We start from the raw sequence: 8551 nt of genomic DNA on the forward strand, positions 1-8551 counted from the left end.
CTGCTCCTATATACAGGAATATAACTACTATAATACTGCTCCTATATACAGGAATATAACTACTATAATGCTGCCCCTATATACAAGAATATAACTACTATAATACTGCTCCTATATACAGGAATATAACTACTATAATACTGCCCCTATATACAAGAATATAACTACTATAATACTGCTCCTATGTATAAGTATATATAATATATACCAGTGTTTCTGTGAGGCGCCCCCTAGTTGTTGGTGAGGCACAGCTGTAGAGTGACTATAAGTTACACAGTCCCGTCCCTGGCTGCAGTAATCTCAGGTCTATGAATCTATTATTGACTCATTTTGTACTTTAATGTTCTATAGAGTTTAGGAAACATGGACAGAGCAATATATCAGAGAGGTTCAGGGATCACTTTATTCTGTTGGATAATAAGCTGAGACGTACAGCACCGTGTATATCATCCTCCAGGTTAGGTGCGCTTGCTGGCCGCCTCGGTGCAGGGTGATGGGTTGTTATACTATAATACGCTGCTGTATATTAGATCAGTAACTGCCCATTGTTGCCCAAATATAGAACATGTGTTGTGTGGGATAAGGAGGGGGGATATCTGTATAAATATCAGATGGATTAGGGGCCAGAAGTCAAATCACACTCTGTCTGGAGCAAGGTAAGAGATCTACTCATCCAGGGGGCGGGGCTGTGACTACCTCTTATACATTATATACAAGGTGGTTGTCAGCAGTAATAGATGAATAGCTGTGCCTGTAGTATAAGGTGTGTGGATCTCATCATTATATTATATCAGTGATGTCATACAGGGGGTGGGGCTGTGACTACCTCTCACACATGATATACAGACTGGTTGTCAGCAGTAATCGATAATTAGCAGTTCCTGTTATGTTGATGTTATGTACTGCTCAGGCACACGTTCCCAGGAGTGGTATGTGCCCTCCGTGGGATGTACCGATACACGCCCGTTAAATAGACCGGGTGCAGGTGTAGTGTGAGGAACCACAGAGTGCAGCAGATAAACTTAATAACATAAGCTTTACTGTAGATGGGGTTGGGGGGTTTGAGTGTGGCACATACTCCCCTCCAACAAGTGAGTTCAATCTAGTAGAATATTTACTATGATGTCAGCTTAAGTTGTCCGCTCTCCATTTTTTTTCTATATTTTTAAAGCTTTACAATAGAAAATCTTCTTAAAGTCACAGTACACAATTTATGAACATCCCCCTAATGCTATGGGTGGGCACAGAGTGACACGTGATTGAGTGATTTAGGATGCACCTAGGGGACCCCTAAGGAAACCTAGCAAGTTGCAGTAGAGGTTTCGTCTTTAGTTGCGCTTACCTAGCTACTGACTGAAATCCTGACTGAATCATAGGATGAGAAGAAGGAAAGCCGCCCAGCGTGGATAGGGTTTTCCCGTTCTTCCCACTACTGCAGCCTCACAGCATTAGACTCTAGCTGGACACGGCTAGGATGAGGCCACTTGGATAAGAAATAAAGTCACTCCTAAGAATAGTTCCGCAAATTGGTCCTGGTCTCTAGGCCAGGCTCTGGAAGAACATTGCTGCAGGAGTTCTCTCTGGTACATACTTTCTCGAGAAAAAACACTGACTGAACTGGTCATACTAGCTATACCTCACATTTTATACCTCTAGGGAGCTCTAGGATTGGACAGGAATCTACTAGAAACTTGGCAAACAAGAGGCATCACAAGTACATAGTTAACTCTTTCAATACTGTTCCCTTCAGATGTGCTATACAAGACATAAGACACAGTAACACCCAGTGGAGAGAGTAGCAAAATACAAGACCTTGATCCCAGAGTATACATGACAGTGGTACCGACCTAGAGGTGTGCTAAAAAGAACAGTGGCACATTTCCTCTGGGACACTGGATAAGGTGTGTGAATCTCATGTTTGATTACATGTCATTATATCAGTGATGTCATCCAGGGGGCGGGGCTGTGACTACCTTTCACGCATGATATACAGGCTGGTTGTCAGCAGTAATAGATGAATAGCTGTTCCTGTAGTATAAGGTGTGTGGATCTCATGTCTGATCACATTATGTTATACTGTATTATATCATATGGGGAGGAAAGGGGTATAATGACTCCACTTACTTTAACAATATAAAGGAAGAACCATTGTCTAACAGTACTGATCATATCTCTGTGCAGCATAACCTGTAATTACATTGATACTGAATGTAACACTTAAATTTGCAGGAGAAGCTCGCCCCCTAATGGTTGTGCTTTAGTACTGCAGGCAGTTAAGGATTAAAGGAAATGATTGGGATAGGAGGGTGCATGCTGTTCTGTCTTATGTGAACCTGTGTATTGTCCTACCCACTCTAGAGAAAACTAAACTCAACTGCCTTCAGCTGCCCACCTAACAGAAAATCCCTACCTTTTATAGACAGGAGAACTAAGAAGTGTACAGACTGCTAAATAAAACAATGCACATAAACATAGCATAACCTTTTGCATAGGCTGCATCTGTGAACAGGAAGTGAGACACCTAGTGGCTGCAGCGGAGAATGCAGCTACAATCACTTGGTGTGACACCTGAATGAACTAGTTTTACCTCAGTGTGTAAAGACAAGATAACCACCCTTAGCTTTTCTATGGCGTATGCCAGGGGAGCATAATAAATCTCCCCCAGAGTGTATCTGATGCTGTGACCTGTTGTATTGTCAGCTGACTCCAAGTCTAGAGTGGTGAGTGTAAAGCATATGCCCCATGTGTGAGTGGTGAATGTGCAGCATGTGTCCTGTGTGTGAGTGGTTGTGGTGGCTCCACCGCTGTGGTTTGAAGACAGGTCACTTGCCAGATGGTGAGGTGTGACTCCACTACAGTAGTGGTTGGTCGGGGTATAGCTCAGCCAAGTGTTATGTTGTTGTGACTCCAGTGCTGGTTGGGCACACAGTTTTGATTGGCACACCTGCTTTTATTTTTGTTAAAATAAATACTTGATACAGTGATATACGGCGGACTTCTGTCTTGACAAAACACTTTAGACTTTAGTGACAGGATCTGTGCTGAAAGCTTGTAAAGTAGTGCAGCCATGCTGGCTGAGTTGCATGCTGAAAGGGAGAAGAGGTTCAGAGAAGTAGAGAGGAGGATGTTGAGAGAGTCCAAACGCAATGTAGTACTGTGCTCTGCTGGAACTTTAGAAGTAGAAAAAGTAGAAAACTTAAGAGTAGATAGAATACCTGTGCCCATGTTCTGACTCTTTTGTCTTTGCACCACCTATTGCCCCCCAGTGTCGGGCGACTCATCCAATGAGGGTGACACAAGCCCCAGACCTCGTTACCTGGATTAAGCAGAGTAGTCAGAGTTTTCTAATTACACCCGCGCTGCAAGATAGAGTACGTAGGCTTCTAGCAACTTTGCTCTATCCGGATCAGTTCCGCTTTCTTCCGAATACTGTCCTGCACCTTTAGTCTTGTTCACTGCGTGGGCTGGGATGATCCCTGACTTTGTCCTCTCTGTGAGCGTTTAGCACTGCATAGTGTGTAGAAGTGCTGCTTTCAAGAAGCAGGTGTCTGTTCCCATGTGCGTCTGTTAACTACACTGGAGTTGTCCCCTAACAGGCAACCTGGCATAAGCCAGGGCCCAACTTGACTGCTGTAGGGACCGTTCTGGCTTGCATCCTTCCTCTACAGAAACCAGAGTAAGACTCACTAAAGGTGTGGCTACATTCCCTCTCCCCATGTGACAACTTCCTACAGCATATGTAATATGTGCTGTGAGTGGGTGAGAAGAGAGTGCAAGAGAAAGATAGAGATAGGTACGTGAGAGAAAGAGCTCTCATTGGTGCATAGATCACAGAAAACAATCCTTAACCCCTTAAAGACAGAGACAATTTCGTTTTTGCGTTTTCGTTTTTTCCTCCTTGTGCTTAAAAGGTCATAGCAGTTGCATTTTTCCACCTAGAGACCCACATGAGCCCTTATTTTTTGCGTCACTAATTGTACTTTGCAATGACAGGCTGAATTTTTGCATAAAGTACACTGCGAAACAGGAAAAAAAATAAATGTGTGGTGAAATTGAAAAAAAATAACGCATTTTGTTTATTTGGGGGAAATATGTTTTTACGCCATTCGCCCTGGGGTAAAACTGACTTGTTATATATGTTCCTGCTGCAGCCGGAAGTAAACGAGTGCCGAGTCGGGGACGGCGCCATCTTGGAGCGGTCCCCGGCCGGCTTCAGACAAGGAGATCGCTCCTCCGGGATAACGTCCCGGAGGAGCGATCTCCGCCACTAGACACCAGGGGTTAGCTGTATCTGGTAATCGGATGCAGCTGTCATGTTTGACAGCTGCATCTGATTACTGTATTAGCAGGCACAGCGATCAAACCGTGCCCGCTAATACCTGCGGTCCCGGGCTACAAGCAGCACCCGGGACCGCCGCGGTTCAGGTCTCAACGCCCTTACCGGTAAATATACGCCCTTTGTCGTTAAGGGGTTAAGCTACCTACAGCTGTGCAATACTTAAAGGAGAAGTCTGGTGAAAATTTTTATTAAAGTATTGTATTGCCCCCCCAAAGTTATACAAATCACCAATATATGCTTATTACGGGAAATGCACATCCCTGCACTTACTACTGCATCAAGGCTTCACTTCCTGGATAACATGGTGATGTCACAACCCCACTCCCAGAGCTGTGCGGACTGTGGCTGCTGAGGAGGATGATGGCAGAGGGACACTGAGGGACACAGGGCACTGGAAGGACACTGAGCATCCCCCTGCCATCATCCTCTCCAGCAGCCACAGCCCGCACAGCTCTGGAGTCAGGTTGTGACATCACCATGTTATCCAGGAAGTGACATCACCATTTTATCCAGGAAGTGACATCACCATTTTATCCAGGTTGTGACATTACCATGTTATCCAGGAAGTGAAGACTTGATGCTTTAGTAAGTGCAGGGAAAAAAGCACTTTATGTGCATTTCCCGTAATAAGTGTATATTAGGGATTTGTATAACTTTTGGGGGGGCAATACAATACTTTAATAAACATCTTCACCGGACTTCTTCTTTAAGCATACAATATACATACTAGCGACGTCTAGCATGTGTCCTGTGTATGTGAGTGTGCAGCATGTGTCCTTTGTATGATTGGTGAGTGTGCAGCATGTGTCCTGTGTATAGTAACATAGTAAATAAGGTTGAAAGAAGACAAGAGTCCATCAGGTTCAACCTAGGGAAATCCTACTGTGTTGATCCAGGGAAGGCAGTGGCTGTGGTACCCCACTAGTAACTAAAACCCAATCTGAATATGTTCCATCAATGACTACCCTCTGTTTTCTATCACACAACCAGTTACTTACCCATTTGCATACGTTTTCCCCGAGTCCCAGCATCTTCATTTTGTAGACCAATCTTTCATGCAGCACAGTATCAAATGCCTTTGAAAAGTCCAGATACACAACATCCACAGCCTCCCCCCGGTCCAGTCTATAACTTACTTCTTCATAGAAGCCGATCAGATTAGTCTGACAGGACCGATCCCTCCATCCATGCTGGTGCTGCGTCATAAGATTATTTTCATTAATATACTCCAGTATAGCATCTCTTACAAACCCCTCAAATACTTTACCTACTATAGATGTTAGACTTACGGGCCTGTAGTTTCCAGGATCACTCTTTGACCCCTTTTTGAATATTGGTACCACATTAGCTATGCGCCAGTCCTGTGGAACAATCCCTGTCGTAATAGAATCTTTAAATATTGATTGGTGAGTGTGCAGCATGTGTCCTGTGTATGATTGGTGAGTGTGCAGCATGTGTCCTGTGTATGATTGGTGAGTGTGCAGCATGTGTCCTGTGTATGATTGGTGAGTGTGCAGCATGTGTCCTGTGTATGTGAGTGTGCAGCATGTGTCCTGTGTATGATTGGTGAGTGTGCAGCATGTGTCCTGTGTATGATTGGTGAATGTGCAGCATGTGTCCTGTGTATGTGAGTGTGCAGCATGTGTCCTGTGTATGATTGGTGAGTGTGCAGCATGTGTCCTGTGTATGATTGGTAAATGTGCAGCATGTGTCCTGTGTATGTGAGTATGCAGCATGTGTCCTGTGCATGTGAGTGTGCAGCATGTGTCATGTGAATGATTGGTGAGTGTGCAGCATGTGTCCTGTGTATGATTGGTGAGTGTGCAGCATGTGTCCTGTGTATGATTGGTGAATGTGCAGCATGTGTCCTGTGTATGCTGTGTATGATTTGTGAGTGTGCAGCATGTGTCCTGTGTATGTGAGTGTGCAGCATGTGTCATGTGTATGATTGGTGAGTGTGCAGCATGTGTCCTGTGTATGTGAGTGTGCAGCATGTGTCCTATGTATGATTTGGTGAATGTGCAGCATGTGTCCTGTGTATGTAAGTGTGCAGCATGTGTCATGTGTATGATTGGTGAGTGTGCAGCATGTGTCCTGTGTATGATTGGTGAGTGTGCAGCATGTGTCCTGTGTATGTGAGTGTGCAGCATGTGTCCTGTGTATATGAGTGTGCAGCATGTGTCCTGTGTATGATTGGTGAGTGTGCAGCATGTGTCCTGTGTATGATTGGTGAATGTGCAGCATGTGTCCTGTGTATGTGAGTGTGCAGCATGTGTCCTGTGTATGATTGGTGAGTGTGCAGCATGTGTCCTGTGTATGATTGGTAAATGTGCAGCATGTGTCCTGTGTATGTGAGTATGCAGCATGTGTCCTGTGCATGTGAGTGTGCAGCATGTGTCATGTGAATGATTGGTGAGTGTGCAGCATGTGTCCTGTGTATGATTGGTGAGTGTGCAGCATGTGTCCTGTGTATGATTGGTGAATGTGCAGCATGTGTCCTGTGTATGCTGTGTATGATTTGTGAGTGTGCAGCATGTGTCCTGTGTATGTGAGTGTGCAGCATGTGTCATGTGTATGATTGGTGAGTGTGCAGCATGTGTCCTGTGTATGTGAGTGTGCAGCATGTGTCCTGTGTATGATTTGGTGAATGTGCAGCATGTGTCCTGTGTATGTAAGTGTGCAGCATGTGTCATGTGTATGATTGGTGAGTGTGCAGCATGTGTCCTGTGTATGATTGGTGAGTGTGCAGCATGTGTCCTGTGTATGTGAGTGTGCATCATGTGTCCTGTGTATATGAGTGTGCAGCATGTGTCTTGTGTATGTGAGTGTGCAGCATGTGTCTTGTGTATGAGTGTGCAGCATGTGTCCTGTGTATGTGAGTGTGCAGCATGTGTCCTGTGTATGTGAGTGTGCAGCATGTGTCTTGTGTATGTGAGTGTGCAGCATGTGTCCTGTGTATGTGAGTGTGCAGCATGTGTCTTGTGTATGTGAGTGTGCAGCATGTGTCCTGTGTATGTGAGTGTGCAGCATGTGTCCTGTGTATGTGAGTGTGCAGCATGTGTCCTGTGTATGTGAGTGTGCAGCATGTGTCTTGTGTATGTGAGTGTGCAGCATGTGTCCTGTGTATGTGAGTGTGCAGCATGTGTCCTGTGTATGTGAGTGTGCAGTCTTATATAGTAGAAAGGCCCCTGTACCCTCATATAGTAGATAACCCCCCTGTGTCTTCATATAGAAGATAAGCCCCATGCCCTTGTGGTGAGCCCCCAGTGTGGCGTTATATTGGAGGATCGGCAGGTCACTTGCTAGGTGTTGAGGTGTGATGCCACTTTTATGGTGGTTGACTGAAATACAGCCGGACCTTGTAGTGCGAATTTGTGACGCCAGCTTTTATCTTTGAAGGTCGGTTGTGTCCTTTTCGCCTGTGTTCAGTGTCCTGCCAGGTTGCTACTGGGTCCCTTGGGCTAGAGTGTTCACGGATAGAGTGGGGTAGTGACCCTCCCGGATTATAGGAACTGCCACCCACAGAAAGGGGAAGTGTCCCAAGGTTGCGGTGTGTGCTGTGTTGGTGGATTGCGATAAATCTCGGAGTCGCTTGAGCATAGATAAAAAAAACAAAAAAGGCTGCTATAAAAGAGATCATTTGGCTCCTATTTGCCCAGTTGTAGGCTTATTCAGCCCAGGAGAGGCCATTGCTAGTGTGAAAATGCTAGAGTAGGGTCCATGTTTTGAGGACGCCTTGACATTGGCGACATGGTACACTCTGATCAAGTGGTTTGCTAGGATCCTCACTTTTCTAAAAAAAAAATTATATTTTAATTTTTAATATCTACAGAGTAGGTGTTTACCGAGTGTACGCTGGGAGGAGTATATGCGGTGAGCCCTTACACCTGTGGGTTGCTGTTGCACCTTTTGTTTTTTTGTCTGTACTTAAGCCACAAGCAGCGTGCAACCTGCAGTGTGAACAGAGTCATAGATGTGCTGCCAAAATTTCCCTTTTTTTCTGTTGAATGTGGGGGGTGCGGCTACCTCCTGTTGGCCTGCACTCCACCCATGTCCCAAGGCTGCTATAAAAGAGATCATTTGGCTCCTATTTGCCCAGTTGTAGGCTTATTCAGCCCAGGAGAGGCCATTGCTAGTGTGAAAATGCTAGAGTAGGGTCCATGTCTCGAGCACGCCTTGACGTTGGCGACATGGTACACTCTGTTTAATCAA

This window comes from Dendropsophus ebraccatus, chromosome 14, assembly GCF_027789765.1.
Source record: "Dendropsophus ebraccatus isolate aDenEbr1 chromosome 14, aDenEbr1.pat, whole genome shotgun sequence".
Taxonomy (NCBI): domain Eukaryota; kingdom Metazoa; phylum Chordata; class Amphibia; order Anura; family Hylidae; genus Dendropsophus; species Dendropsophus ebraccatus.